The sequence below is a fragment of the Thalassophryne amazonica genome, chromosome 6 (genome assembly GCF_902500255.1).
Source record: "Thalassophryne amazonica chromosome 6, fThaAma1.1, whole genome shotgun sequence".
NCBI lineage: Eukaryota > Metazoa > Chordata > Actinopteri > Batrachoidiformes > Batrachoididae > Thalassophryne > Thalassophryne amazonica.
In genome coordinates, this window is record NC_047108.1 from 46,690,155 (window position 1) to 46,706,244 (window position 16,090).

At 43.1% G+C, this 16,090-nt stretch overlaps 1 protein-coding gene and 1 long non-coding RNA gene across 3 annotated transcripts in view; one reads left to right on the forward strand and one right to left on the reverse strand.

The window, feature by feature from the left end:
- The window catches only part of ntsr1 (neurotensin receptor 1 (high affinity)), a 336,505-nt gene that overhangs the window by 195,546 nt on the left and 124,869 nt on the right, over positions 1 to 16,090 (forward strand). The window lies entirely within an intron of this gene.
- Positions 630 to 8,183, reverse strand: LOC117512146. The gene is made up of 3 exons (XR_004561225.1): positions 8,174 to 8,183; positions 1,731 to 1,734; positions 630 to 718 (listed from the first exon to the last, which is right to left on the reverse strand). It is a non-coding gene; the product is annotated as an uncharacterized LOC117512146 (long non-coding RNA).

A 16,090-nucleotide genomic window follows, 5' to 3' on the forward strand; every position in this document is an offset into this window, starting at 1 on the left:
TACTTGAGTAAAAAGGTCAAGTTGATACTTCAACTTTTACCAGAGTGTTTTTAAACTGCAGTATCTATACTTCTACTTAAGTAACAAATGTGTGTACTTTTGACACCACTGAAAAAAACCCTCATAGCCGCTGCGTTACACAGCAGCAATGAGGAAAAAAATCCCCATCAGCACAGAAAAACAATAATCACACAAACAAAACAAGGACGCAGGACGACAACCGAGATTTATTGGTATATAAATTATATAATAATTTTCTGTCACTGTTTGTTTGGGGTTTTGGTGGAGTGACTTTTCTTGCCTGCTATTGTCTGCTTTGTGATGCGTGTTTCCCTTTGGTCCTTTCTCCTGGTTGCCACACCCCTTTCCAGATCTTTCTGGAGAGACAGTCATTGGGACAGCCTTGTACAAATGCCGTATGAATGCCCAGAATGTGTGTTGAAGCTGCTACGAATGAATCCCGCACATTTGGTGTGCAACAGCTCCCTACATCAGGTCAGCTGCAGCTGGAACACAGTACGGATGCCCAGAGTGCAAATCAGATGTGGCCACAGCACGAAACCACTCAATGCTGGCAGAATGCTGCAGGAATATGCAGAATGTGCCTGTACGTGTACAGTCTGTTCATGACCGGAGGTCTTTGTGGAATGCAAGCAAGGGGAGGAGCATGGCAGAGCATCTGCTGTGGTCTACTCTTTTGAAGACCTGGTGTGTCACACTGCTGGGTTTTGCATGGCATCCAACCCATGGACTGATTTTACATATAAACCAGGGTCCCCTGACTATCGCATCACTGTAGTGCATGTGATGCATGTGATCACATTATGGACGTGCACACCCACAGGAGTTATTATGGGTAATAGCCACCAGTCTGCGGTGCAGTGCAGTAAATCGGGGGACCTTGTATGACACATCGGTCCATATATTGGATAAAATAGGAAAACCAGAGGGGTGGTAAGGCAGGGTCTGACACATCAGCAGCCGCACGCCCCCCACCCCCGTTATACATGTGCCCTCTCTCTCTCCCTTACCCACTAGGGAATGAATTGTTTGGCAGCTGTCCAGATGGGCTCACTCATGTGCAGCAAACCATTCAGCTGTTTATGAGCACACACAGCTGAGCGATCACTTGATCCAGCTTCACGCATGTGCAGTGGTTCATTTAGATCAGGGAGCTTCATGCAGGACCCACGGTGCAGTCAGGTTATCAGAGCTCATGCTTGCACAGCGGTTCGAGCAGATGAGAGAGCCCCACACCTTCCCTCTCTCCAGGATATTACATCCATGAGCTGACCATACTGTGTTTCACGCATGTGCCCTGGCAAACAGTCAATGCTTCAGACTGTGTGGAGCTTGCAGTTGCATGTTACCTGCCATGATGTGTAGTGGGGCATCGCGCCATATGGGAATTATATTTTGTGGTGGATGAGGCATTTGACCTCTCTTCATTGGCTTCCTGTTAATTCTAGAATAGAATTTAAAATTCTTCTTCTTACTTATAAGGTTTTGAATAATCAGGTCCCATCTTATCTTAGGGACCTCGTAGTACCATATCACCCCAATAGAGCGCTTCGCTCTCAGACTGCAGGCTTACTTGTAGTTCCTAGGGTTTGTAAGAGTAGAATGGGAGGCAGAGCCTTCAGCTTTCAGGCTCCTCTCCTGTGGAACCAGCTCCCAATTCAGATCAGGGAGACAGACACCCTCTCTACTTTTAAGATTAGGCTTAAAACTTTCCTTTTTGCTAAAGCTTATAGTTAGGGCTGGATCAGGTGACCCTGAACCATCCCTTAGTTATGCTGCTATAGACGTAGACTGCTGGGGGGTTCCCATGATGCACTGTTTCTTTCTGTTTTTGCTCTGTATGCACCACTCTGCATTTAATCATTAGTGATCGATCTCTGCTCCCCTCCACAGCATGTCTTTTTCCTGGTTCTCTCCCTCAGCCCCAACCAGTCCCAGCAGAAGACTGCCCCTCCCTGAGCCTGGTTCTGCTGGAGGTTTCTTCCTGTTAAAAGGGAGTTTTTCCTTCCCACTGTAGCCAAGTGCTTGCTCACAGGGGGTCGTTTTGACTGTTGGGGTTTTACATAATTATTGTATGGCCTTGCCTTACAATATAAAGCGCCTTGGGGCAACTGTTTGTTGTGATTTGGCGCTATTTAAAAAAATTGATTGATTGATTGATTGATTTGAAAGCTGATGTTGGCAGCTCATGGTGCTGGCAGGCTGCAGCTCCTGCTGGTGTCTGGCCTGAGCTATAAAACACACCTGGAGCCATTCTGAAGGTGAGCTTTTATTTCTATTTATGTTGTGAAAGGCTGGCGAACCAGTTGCCCCGTCATTCCTCCTACAGACATACATGGTGTTCATGTCATGAGAGGTGTATTATAGCTGTCACATCCCCTTCAGCAAAATTATGGTGCGCCGTGCCAAGCCTGTGAAATGCATCTACTTGCCATGGGTCAGCAGAGCAGTGCAGTACACCTGCACTTCGTGTTACAGCTATGATGATCATATTATTTCACATACAATATCTAACCCATGGGAGGGAATGACAGTGTATTTGTAGTATATGGTTTATTATGGGTATAACAGCCCATTCAAATGTGTGCGCTACGCTGTGACTGAGATGTATTGACCCGCACTGACACAGTGTTCACATCTGGTTTACAAAATGAATGCATGCCACAAACATTGCACATAACAATATTTCTTTTCCGGTCCCTGAAATGAATCCAGTGGAGGTGCACATATGGCTCATCCAGTGGTGGGCACAGATAACCAAAAAATGAACTTCGATAACAGATAATCAGATAACTGAAAAGTTATCTTCAATAAAGCTAAAATGATAAACCACCTAAAAATGTATCGGAAGTTACAGATAACCAATAACCATTAAATTCCAGTATTGTCTCCGGTACACTTGCAACTGCTAACAAGCTGATTTTGAGTTTTAAACCACGATCGATTTTGGAAGCATCAAAAGTGACAACAGACCCAAACAATGAGTCAACACTTCTGTCTTTGAGTGTCCTGCCCCCTGCTGGAAGCTCCAGTTCGCTATGTGGCCTCCAGCACAGAAGCAACTGAGAGGAGCCACAAAGCTCAACTCTACTCAATCACAATGCTGCCATCAGACCGAGGTCTTGGAAAATAAATCAGTGCTGAGTTATGGTTTGGTGTATAGATAAAATGAATACTGATAGAATAACTCCATTAATGTAAATTCTGTCATTTGTGCAAAGTTAAGATATAACATATATCTTTTAATGTTGAATAATGCACTAATTCTGAAGTTTTGTAACAAACACAGACAGATGGCATTCTGGGTAAAATGTGTCTCCACTAACACTGATTGGTTGATTCATTCTATGTAAACCAACTAGTTAATGTGAGGTGTGATGTGTGTTGGTGTTTACAGATAAATGTGCTTTTGTAAAATATGCCATTTTTTATTTGTAAAAAAAAAAGGCATTTTCAAAAGCCAAGTTGTAATTAGATAACCGTCTGATATAACCGGTGTCAAAATAAATAGAACACTGCCATGATCTACTGGTGCCAGTGCGAGTTTTGGTCCTTTTATAGCTGATTTTTCATTCGTGCGAGAATTTTTTGTTTCAGGTTAAACATGCGTCCTGCATCGTTTAGTATACATGGTGTAATGAGCTGCGTTTAACATCTCATGACCACCTCCTGATCGGCGATCATATGGTCAGATGAAAATCAAACCTGTTTGATATTCTGGTTGGCCATCATGAGGGTATCCCGCTGCTGAAGCGCTACAAGCATCCAACCACTCGCACTGTGCTTGTGCAAACACTGCAGACCTGTCTTGTAATGTTTTTTTTGTTGTTGTTGTTGTTTGTTTTGTTTTGTTTAAACTTTGATGTCTCCTATCAAGAGTTTTTGTAAATTAAGTTTGAAAAAAAAGCTTCTGTTTATGTTTTGCTTCTGGAAACACGAGTCCGACGTGTGGTTTTTGAACATACAATGTGTGTGAGAACATAAATCGTGCGCTCTGAACTTTTACACCATGCGGTTCCTTGATACATTTTGAGCTGGAACCGAGTACAGTGATTGAAAATATCATAGTGTCTGCCCAGCTTCAGTTTGAATACTGCCATGAACATTACTGGCCAGTAGATGGCAGTAGAGACCTTGAAAACCTGCCAGAACAAAATTCCAGATAATCTTGCTACATTTAAGATGCGTGGAATTTAATAAACGCAAACACAATAACAATATCTGAAAAGATATTCCGATAATGAAAACTTTATCTTCAATAATTATCGGTTATCGGATTATCGGAACTGTGCCCACCACTGGGCTCATCCGTGCCACAATCAGGACATGCCGACAGGATTTGCCATGCCTGACCATGGCAATTTGCCCTTGTATGCAATCAGACTGTCTCGATTGCTGTTTTGACATCATCAGAACATTTAGAATGCAATCTGACTGCACTTCAACTGCCATACAAGCTTTTCCCACCTCGAACACACCTTGACAGTGGTCAGCATGTGCTCTACATTCGGCCTGAATGCACATATATGCCCGACTGTGTGGGATGCACACAAGAATGCTGTACGAGGATTTCAAGTGTGGCTCAAATTTGCCCAAATGTAGGTTAAATGTCCATTTGTGCAGTGTTCGGCCTCTAGTGTGACGGGGCACACGATCGAGACATTCAGCCAGGATTCGACATGCTTGAACATTTCGAACAGCACCTCAAACACTCTCCAAATGCTTCGAATTGCATTTTCATGCCATATGAATTTTATGACTGCAGTCAGATTGCGGTATGACTGCACCTCGATCACCGTCGATGTTTTCCACCATGGGCGCATCACAATTGGTGAATGCATGCGCTCTGGCCATATGAATGCGCCGACTGCTGTAAGAATGCTGTATGAGGATTTCGAATGCACCTCAAATTTGCCCAAATGTGGATCGAATCCTCATTCGGGTGGCATTCAGGCTCATTCGTGCTACCACCGAGACACCCAGACAACCCAGAAGACCTTATAGGCTTCTCTGGCAGGGATTGTGGAAATTGTGCATAGTGCATGTTTTGCATTTTGTGTCCTCATTTATGCAGCTTCATGATGAAGTGGTATAGAGGAGGGTTTTCTTAAAAAGAACACCTGAAAGTTCAGCTACAATTTAGCAAAAGGTGCATCTGAGATGCAGGCCTAGATTTGATGTTTTGGTGAAAGAACCTCCTCCTCTGCTCCACTTCATCATAAGAAGGCTCTGTAAGAAATATAAACTGAATAATCATATTGTTTTTTAATAAACATTTAATATAGGAGCATATTTATGTTGTTTCTTTTGATGTATACATACATAGATTTGTTGGGGGGGGTCAACCTAATTATGGTTTCCTTCACTTGGATCAACACCTCAATTTCAATTTAATTTATACAGCACCAAATCACAACAAAGCTCCCTCAAGGCGCTTCACACAATTAAGGTCTAACCTTACCAACTCCTAGAGCAAGCACACAGGTGACAGTGGTCAAGAAAAACCCCCTCTGATTTGAAGAAGCAGCCTCATGCAGACCAGATTCAAAGGGGTGACCCACTGCTTAGGCAACTAACAGTTACAAGGTTTTGCAAAGTTTTACAAAGATGAACAAACAGAAAACAAGAAATCAAACAAAGTAATATAAAGAAGATGAGAAGTCTACACAGGTCATCCAGCATTCCTCACGCCGTCAGTGGGCCTGTTCCTGCGAAAGGGTGACTTTCAAATGCAGCCTGCAGCATGCAGCACCTGCTTCAGGCCTTGTATCTCATGATAAGGCCCCAAACCTGTTTTCAATTCCAGTCACTGGTTCATCGCATGACCAAGCTGCACCTGCTTTTCTGGGGTGCTTAGAATTATCTCTTCCACTGGTCACCAGCATGCTTACTGTAGGTTAATTTCTCTTTTGTTCGTGTATTCATATCGAGTCAGCTTTTCTCACTTCAGATATCCTCCTGGTGTTCCTTTATGTTCTCCTTGATCTCACCCATGTGCTTCTTCACCTCTTACATTAATACCTCAATCTCCATTTGGCTGAGCTTCATTTTGCACTTATGGTCACTCTGCTCTCCATCCATGGCCTCTATGGTGGCAAACATTAACATGCACAAAATCCTCATTTCAATACCGCTGTCGACATCATGTTACCACGCACTGTCAATTGTGCAGTTAATCTTAGTAAATCACCTGCAAAATTGTCTCTGCCCCAACATGCAGAACTTGAGATTTCCCAAACAATATAGTACTCATTATCTGTGATCTTAAACCCCCGTTGTACCAACCTGGTCTCAGGGCAAGTCGTGATTCAGCAGCACGAAATATACATTAATCTATTTGTTTGTGATATTGTGACGAAAAGTGCCTCATTTTCATCACAGCAGCACAAATTCATTCTAATTCCTTCCGTGATGGCTGCATGAAATTAAAAGTGAAGCCGGGGGGGGGGGAGGGGTCGGAGTGGTTATGGTTAGGGTGGGGGGAAAGAGTAAGATTAGGTTATGGTTAAGGTTAGGGTCGGGAGTAGGAGTAGGGTTAGGAATAGTGAGTTAAAAAAACCCCGTCACAAAACTTTGACTCATTTCGTCATGGGAGCATGAAAAAAAAAAACATGAGACTGGGCTGGTTGTACAGAGCCTGCATGATATTTGAGCATTCTCCTGCCTTGGCAACTTTTCTACAGCAGTCATGTGCAGCTTCATAATTCACAGTGACCATGGTGATCATGGCGGTTTGTGAGTGGATACCAAGCGGGACTTGTAAGGTCCTCACGGCAGCTGTGTGGCTCTTTGGCATCCTGCAATGTTCTCTGTGATTTTATGACCGCACAAGGGCCGCTTGAATGAGAGAGAAATGTACGTACACATACGTGTGCACGCACAGAAGATAAATCTAAACTGAAGTGTGTGGAAAATTAAGCATTTAATATTTAGCATGTTTTGTCCTCTTTCTCTCTTGGAGTGTATATGAACAGTGAGGAAATATGCCGTCATGTTTTTAGATCATAGCAAACCACTTAAAATCCAGCATACTGTATATGTCAAAAAAGTGGCAGATGGAAATGTGACGTCATTTGTAGCACACCAACTCCCCCAGAGAAAACAACACAGCAGAAGGACTGGTGAAGCAGTTACAGAGAAAGGTGTTTTCACGTCCCCTCTGCAGATCGGTCATGCTTTAAGCCTCACAAACAACTGACACACAACTCCTGCCGTCCTGTGTAACAGACCCCAGAGTAAACCAGGCCCCAAGTGGTTGCACCTCATGGTCTCCATGGATGATCAAAGCATTGCAGTCCTGTGGCTAAACATGCTTCTCAATGGGTTTTAGCATTTGTACGACTGCCGATTCTGGCATTATTTTTGTGAGACTGTCTTGTCACAGATTGATAAAACTGAATATGTCTGATGTTGTTCCCACTTTTCACCCAGTTCAACATTTTTAAACAGTCCCAGAGATGTACACTGCTCAGCCTTCAATGTGTATTAACCGCTGCTTGGTTTTATGGCTTTCAATGTCAATAGAGAGCTGAGTGTGATGACTGGTATCCACTCCTGCCAGATCAATTAAAAACACAGAGCTTGTGAGGTGTTTATGTAGCGCCAGGAATTTCTGCCTGTCAGCATCACTGCGAGACATGTCCTCGCTTGGAGTTTTTACATTGCACACTGAAACAGGTATTTGTTCCAGACTACTTTTACAGTACTGAAACAACTCAACACCCACCTGATGGTGAATATCTGTCCGTTGCTCAAAACCTGCATATTTAGATGTGCAGCTCTTTCTTAAAGTAATATCATGGTGGTGATGAAAAACATTACATACAGCAACCTCTTTGGTGAGTCTCATAGTTCAAAGTGTTCCAGTTCAAAGTGATGGGCTTGGTAAAATGGGGATGAAGGACCTGATATATTAAGACCCCAGATAACAAATGCGGTTTGTTAACAAATGGGTGGGCAATCTAAAGTTTTGCACATTGGGGTGAAGACAGATTTGCAGGTGATTTACTAAGAATAAAAATGTAACTGGGGAGTGGGTGGAAACATGACTTAGACAGCAGGAAAATGAAGTGAGGATTTGCATGTGCCAATTTCCATAAGCACAAAATGAAACAAAATTAAAAACTCGTAGAGCGCAAACCACCGCCAACACTAGTTTTCAATTTCACAAAATTTTACCTTGGAAAAAATTTCAAGGTGAAAGTCCTGTTAGAATTTGCTTTTCATAAGCGAAATTAGATGTCATCAAATATCAGTAGTATGTATTTAGTTCATGCACTTGAATCAAAGTTTTTTTGTGGTGTTGTCAGGTTTTTCTTTGCTTTTTTTCCTACTTTTTCAGTTTCTGAATTCATTTTCACAGAACATTGGTTATGTCTGCTATGTACAATTTGTTACAGAGGATAATGAATTAAAATTGCAAGGCTGTTTTGACGCTACAGATTGGTCTGTCTTCCCATCTGAAGATCTGAATGAATATTGCAAGACTGTTACTGGATATATAAACTTCTGTATTGACTCTTGTATTCCAAAGAAAGTTTTTTTTTTCCCGTCTGCATATATAGTAATGGTAAATGCCACACTGGCAGAACCATTTATGAACATTATTACCCATATATGCAATTTATTCTTGCAAGACAGAAGGTGCATGAGTGAATGTGGTGTGTGTGTGACTCCCATCCGACCTTCCCGATCAGCCTACAACATCCTACTCAAAGCCAACCGACAACTTGTATCAGGTAGGGCTGACAACCAAAACAACACAAAGACAAACAAGAGCAAAAGGCGAGTGGTGAAGACAATAACTGTGAAGTGAGACACCGAGGAGAAGGGGCCCCAACCATACAACATACCAGGACAAACAACCACACATAAACAAACAGTGACAGCAACAGTCTGTTGTCTAATTAGTGAGCATCCATACCCTAATCTAGGACACCAGAGTCTTGATCCCCTTGAGAGCACCCAAAACCGAATTGTGGTGATGGCCACAAACCCACAACCATCCACGCACAGAGACCCAGATCACAGCTAAATATCTGATCACTACTGTGGCTGGTGTGTTGGGCCAAGACAAGAGTACAGAATCTTACCATATGACATGGACCACCCCGACACATCAGACGCCATGAGGCTGGCCGCGAGCACCGGCGGAAATGGGTCCAGGATGCAGGGCCCCGGGAGAAATCAGGAGAAAAAGGGCAGCAGAAGGGCACAGGGGCCAGGAAGGGGAGCCTCCAGAGCCACTGGGCAGCATGACAAACCAACAGAGGAGCGGCTCGACGGCGCCGGAATGCACCCCCGACACCACCCCTCCCCACGGAGGCACAGGGAGCAGCCCCATACCCAAGGGAAGCACACAGGGCCCCGGCATGAGCCCACCAGTAGGGGTAGCCCCAGAACCACACCACCAGGACCACGGCCCCTGAAGAAGGGCACAAGCGGCGGCAAGGACAGGGGGCAAAGGAGTCACCGCAACCAAATCCAAAGCACAGGTAGGGACTACCGAGCCATACGAGGGCGGGGGCCCCCAGACAAGAGGGGAGGCCCAATCCCAGGGCCAGGAAGCACACAAGGCCCCTGACAGCCAGACTCCCCCAGCGCAGCCAGCAGGGCCTCCCAACCCCCCCACCACCCCCAACCCACCCCAGATCCCACCCCAAACACCAAAGCCCATGATCAGGAAACCACCCGAGCGAGACCACAGCCCCCACCCCCCCAGCAGCCACCAACACCTGTGCCCCACCGCCACCAACCACCCCCACAACTGGCTGTGGGACCCCGGCCCCACAGGCCCAGAGCAGGGCCACAGGACCATGGCAGAACCAGCGAGGCAGTACCCTACCCGAGAGCCCCAGACATCCACAGCCATTCGGGGCTAACCCCACATGCCACACTCACCCTACCTACCAACCCTACCATAGTTGTTATAATTAATCTCCCTTGCTGTGTACGACCCCCTAAGTGAGCAAACCTAAGGTGTTGCATTAAAAGCAGTCAAAGAGATGGCAAATGGCAGACTGCCGTGGGCGGACGTGGCACACCGCTGTACCACAACCTGCTCTGCAAACCCACCACCACCTAGTGACTCCGACTCTAAATTAGTGAAGGTGTTTACTAAATGTGCAAGATGGGACCCCGGAGCAGCAGGGGCAGCCAAGGAGCCAAAGGGAGACAGGTGGGCCCCACAAACCTGGAGGGAGAGGCCAGGGCATGGGGGGCCACATACACCAGAGCCCCGGGAAGAGGCACCACCCCCCCGCCCAGGTACCAGACCCTAACCCACCAACCAGACAGACGCAATTTAAATTTTCAATTTATTTTAATTTATACAGCAAATCACAACAGACTTGCCTCAAAGCGCTTCACACAGGTAAGGTCTAACCATACCAACCCCCAGAGCAACAGTGGTAAGGAAAAACTCCCTCTGAGGAAGAAACCTCAAGCAGACCAGACTCAAAGGGGTGACCCTCTGCTTGGGCCATGCGACAAACATAAATTACAGAACAATTCAAGGACAAATATACAAGAAATGCTATTGGCGCACAGGACAGGAGGATCGCCAACACGAATACAACTCCCATCTCTGGATAGAGCTACACCTTAAACAGAGAGAAAAAACAGAATCAGGCATCAAAAAGACAAAAAATACTGTATAATTTGCCAGCATTAAACAACAAGAAAAACAGAGAAATACTAAGGTGATTGCCAGCCACTAGCCCTAAACTTCACTAAAAGACCCAGAATTTAGGTAAAGTTGAGGCCGTGGCCCGCTCCAATTACTAATAAATGAATTAAATGAGTAAAAAGCATAAAACAAAACTGTACCAGTATGCTAGAAATATGAAAGGGAAAATAAGTGCGGTAGGGAGGAAGGTAGGGAGGTGCCAGTCCATGAATAATTTTATGGGTTAGTAGGAGAACCTTAAAATCTGATCTCACTGGGACAGGAAGCCAGTGAAGGGATGCTAAAATGGGTGTAATGTGGTCGAACTTTCTGCTTCATGTCAAAAGTCTGGCTTCAGCATTTTGAACCAATTGGAGACCCCTAATGCTAGACTTTGGTAAACCAGAAAATAGAACATTGCAGTAGTCCAATCTAGAAGAGATAAATGCATGGATCAGGGTCTCAGCATCAGCCATAGACAGGATGGGATGAATCTTCTCTATATTTCGCAGGTGGAAGAAAGCAGTCCTAGTAATATTTCTAATGTGGAGGCCAAAGGACAACGAAGGATCAAAAATTACCCCAAGGTTCCTCACTTTGTCAGTGTGATGTATGACACATGAGCCGAGGCTGAGCGTTAACTGGACAAATTGATGCCAATGTCTCACTGGACCAAGAACCATCATTTCAGTCTTATCAGAGTTTAAAAGTAGGAAGTTTCTAGACATCCAACTTCTCACTGCTGCAAGGCAATCTTCTAAGGATTTTATATGAACGAGATTACTAGCAGTTATCGGCATGTATAACTGAGTATCATCTGCATAGCAGTGAAAGGTAATCCCAAAATGCCGGAATATGTGCCCAAGGGGTGCTATACGAAGGGAGAAAAGCACGGGGCCTAAGACAGACCCCTGTGGAACCCCAAATTTCATGTCACTAAGGTTAGAGGCAGTGTTACTGTACAAAACAGTGAGAACGACTGGTCAAGTATGACGTCAGCCATGCAAGGGCACTCCCAGTAATCCCAAAGTGATTTTCCAGCCTATCAAGTAGAATATGATGATCCATTGTATCAAATGCAGCACTGAGATCGAACAGCAACACAACCGTAGTGGTGTCCAAATCCATTGTAAGCATAAGATCATTCACCACTTTAGTGAGAGCTGTCTCTGTGGAATGATATTTTCTAAAAGCAGACTGCAGTGGCTCAAAGAGATTATTCTCAGTAAGATAGTCTACGAGCTGCCGTGACACCACTTTTTCCAGAATTTTAGACAAAAATGATAGATTTGATATCGGCTGATAGTTTGTCAATACACTAGGGTCAAGATTAGGTTTCTTAAGTAATGGTTTAATCACTGCAGATTTGAAACATTTAGGAACAGATCTAGAAGTTAAAGAAAGATTAATCATTTCCAGCACAGTCGGCCCAAGAGTGGGCCACAGGTCCTTAAACAGTTTTGTTGGTATAGGATCAAATAAACAGGTTGTGCTTTTTGTTGACATTACGAGTTTTGTCAGCATGCCTAGTGAGATACTGTCAAATTCTGTAAATCTAGGTAATACCTCAGTAGTGGACGTTTTGGTGAGCGATGAGGAAAATGGTCTCACGATTTTACAGGAGGATGTAAGGAGGGCCCTGTCCAGGACTAAGGTCAGGAAGGCGCCTGGGCCGGACGGCATTCCTCCCCATGTTTTGAAGCTGTGCTCAGAGCAACTTGCACCTGTTTTAACTGACCTCTTCAATATGTATCTGAGGTGCTGTACTGTGCCACTCAGTTTTAAAAGGTCAATTGTCATTCCAGTGCCTAAGAAGTCACCTATTACTTGTTTAAATGACTATAGGCCAGTCGCGCTTACATCAGTGTTGATAAAAACCTTTGAACGTCTTGTGCTGGAGAACATAAAAGCCCAGGTCTCTGTGTCTGTTGATCCACTTCAGTTCGCATATAGACAGAAGCGTGGAGGATGCTATTTCATTTGCTTTGAACTCAGTAAACACCTGGGCAAGGAAACAAGTCAAGATTAATGGCTTTGGCTCTGATGAAATTACTGTAAATATTGGCTTGCCACAAGGTTGTATTTTAAGCCCATTGTTGTACACTTTGTACACTTATGACTGTAGCATCCTTTTCTAACAATATGATAATTAAGTATGCAGATGACACAACTATTACTGGTTTGATCTCTTCTCATGACGACTCTTTGTATAGATCTGAAGTGCAAAAGGTGGTTTCCTGGAGTGAGGAAAACAATTTGAAGTTAAATACTGCAAAAACGTGTGAATTGGTTGTTGACTTCAGTAAAAATAGATCTTATGTTCCTATCATATTAAATGGTGCTGAGGTGAAAACATTTGAAAACTGTAAATTTCTGGGAGTGTTTTTATCTGATGACTTGAGCTGGAATTATAACACTAACAAAATTGTTAAAAAGTCTCAACAACAGCTTTTCTTTCTGCGTAAGATGAAAGAATTCACTCTTAAGAATATTCTCCTAAATTTTTATCACAGCTGCATTGAAAGTCTTTTTACAAATGCTATAATTGCATGGTTTGGAAATGCCACTGCTAAAGAAAGAAAGGCTTTGAATAGAGTGGTTTGTTCAGCCAGTAGGACTATTGGTGTGGAACTGTCCATCCTGGAGGACATTTACAAAAAAGGCTTCAGTCCCGGTCTTTGGCTATTACTAAAGACCTCCTGCATCCCGCCAGGGACTTGTTTGAGCTTCTTCCCTCAGGTAGGTGCTATCGGTCTAATAAATGTAGGACATCGCATTATAGAAAAAGTTTCTTCCCACAAGCTGTGGCAATGATCAACACTCTGATTAGTTTTAAATGTATCTTAAATTATTTTGTGGCTTTGTCATTTTTATGGTGTTTTTTTTATGTTCTTTTATGTCTTTTTATTGTTTGTGTATGTCTTGCTAGTGCACTTTTGAGCTCCTTGCACCCTTTTTCCAGTGTGGTTTTAATACTGCAAATGGCAAAAAAAAAAAAAAAAAAAAAATAGAACTTTATTGCTTTTTAGCACTTGTTTTCTGACTGATAACTGCAAGACAGACAAATAGACATAAAATTGGAACCTCCTTTTTTGGTGTAGGTAAATCCATAACAGAACTCTGCCAATGCATGAACTCAGCCACATAACTTAGCATTTTCACACGCTGGCAATTAAAAACAAATCCTTCTATTTCAGATATTTAGTTCTTTTTCATTCATGTATTTTAGCAAACAGGTGAATAATCATGGTGCATTCTGCTGGTAGAATGCACACAGCCAGCTTTATGCATAGTTCTCTGCGCATTCCACTGGCAGAACACACAATAATTATTCACTAGTTAAATACTGATAGAGCAAGAATTAAATCTCTGAAATAGGAGCTTGGTTTCTTGTTTGTTTCATGTTATAGCCAGCCTCCTGCCTCTGCATTCTGCAGAGACAGGAGGACAATCGTGTGATCCCCCTGGGTCCACAGCAGAATCAGGGCAGAGGTCATGTGACCTCCCCGGGTCCACGACGGCGTCAGCATCACCACTCTTAGTTTCATAGTGGAGTAGAGTGGAGAAGGATATTCTTTCACCAAAACAGATCAAATCTAGGCTTACATCTCAGATGTACATTCTGGCAATTTGTAGCTAAACGTTCAGGTCTTCTTTTTAAGAAAATCGTCCTCTATACCACTTCATCATGAAGCTGGTGATACAACAAGGCAAGGCTTGCACGGTGCACAATTTCTCCGATGACAGCCACATAAGCCTATAACTTCTTCTGGGTTGTCTTGGTGGCTTTCCTCACTCTTCTTCTTCTTGCACAGTCACTCAGTGATGGATTTATCTATTTCCTTCAGTTTCTAGCAATGTCTGGCTATCTGGTGTTCCCTTTTATTATTTTCAGTTTCAGGTAATGTCTGAATGTTTACTGTCCTCTGGTGTTCTCTTAAATTCCCTACACATCATCAGTCTTTTAAGTGCACCTGCTTGGGTGTCCACCTGCAACAATTAAGGCTGGCTATATACTATAATGACTCCTGTTCATTGTATTTATATATGTTTAAATGTATGTTTATGGTGTCTAATAGTGCAACAGCTTTATTTCTAGGATGTTTCATGATTACCAGATTTGGTAGTGAGTATGATTTTGGTTTTGCACTCTGGAGTTCAACTCATTACTAAGAAGAAAAGATTTTCTGAGTTAACTCTGTTCTCTGGGTTTGAACTTTTGAGTTAAGAAAAAACCTTGGTTAAATCCTGTCATTGACTTTGTATTCCACTCCTAAAAGGAAAAGGACATTCTTTTGTTGTACATACTGAGGTTTTGCTTTGAAGCAGCTTCTCCAGTTTTTGTCACTTTTGATAAAGAAGATTCCTGAGTTGATTCCCACCTCTGAAGACAGACTTCTCAGTTTGCAGTCCTTTTATGAAGAAAAAAATTCAAGTTTAATTCTGTTTGTGTTGACACGTGCCTCCCTTGAAGAAAGAACACTTCTAAGTTTGAACACTGTTGGTATTGACATTCACCTGCCTTGAAGGAAGGAACTCCCGTTGAGCTCACCATCTTGGAAGAAGAGAGACGGTTATTTTTGTCTGTATTTGAAAACTCTCCCATCTTCAGAAGAAGACTCTGTAGCTTCATCACTCTGGTATGATGATATTCAGTGTGGCTGCACCGGTTTCTGAAAAGGATTTTCTCCACCCTTGACTGTTTATTCTCATTTGTGTTTAATAAAACTGTCCTTTAACGCCACCCATCTTGTTCTGACTTATGGTATGGAAATTGAAGACTTAACAGTATTCCCTGGAAACTCCCTTCTGTCTGATCATTTCTTAATAACATTTACATTTACTCTGATGGACTACCCAGCAGTGGGGAATAAGATTCATTACACTAGAAGTCTTTCAGAAAGCGCTGTAACTAGGTTTAAGGATATGATTCTTTCTTTATGTTCTCTAATGCCATATACCAACACAGTGCAGAGTAGCTACCTAAACTCTGTAAGTGAGATAGAGTATCTCGTCAATAGTTTTACATCCTCATTGAAGACAACTTTGGATGCTGTAGCTCCTCTGAAAAAGAGAGCTTTAAATCAGAAGTGCCTGACTCTGTGGTATAACTCACAAACTCGCAGCTTAAAGCAGATAACCCGTAAGTTGGAGAGGAAATGGCGCCTCACTAATTTAGAAGATCTTCACTTAGCCTGGAAAAAGAGTCTGTTGCTCTATAAAAAAGCCCTCCGTAAAGCTAGGACATCTTACTACTCAACACTAATTGAAGAAAATAAGAACAACCCCAGGTTTCTTTTCAGCACTGTAGCCAGGCTGACAAAGAGTCAGAGCTCTATTGAGCCGAGTATTCCTTTAACTTTAACTAGTAATGACTTCATGAGTTTCTTTGCTAATAAAATT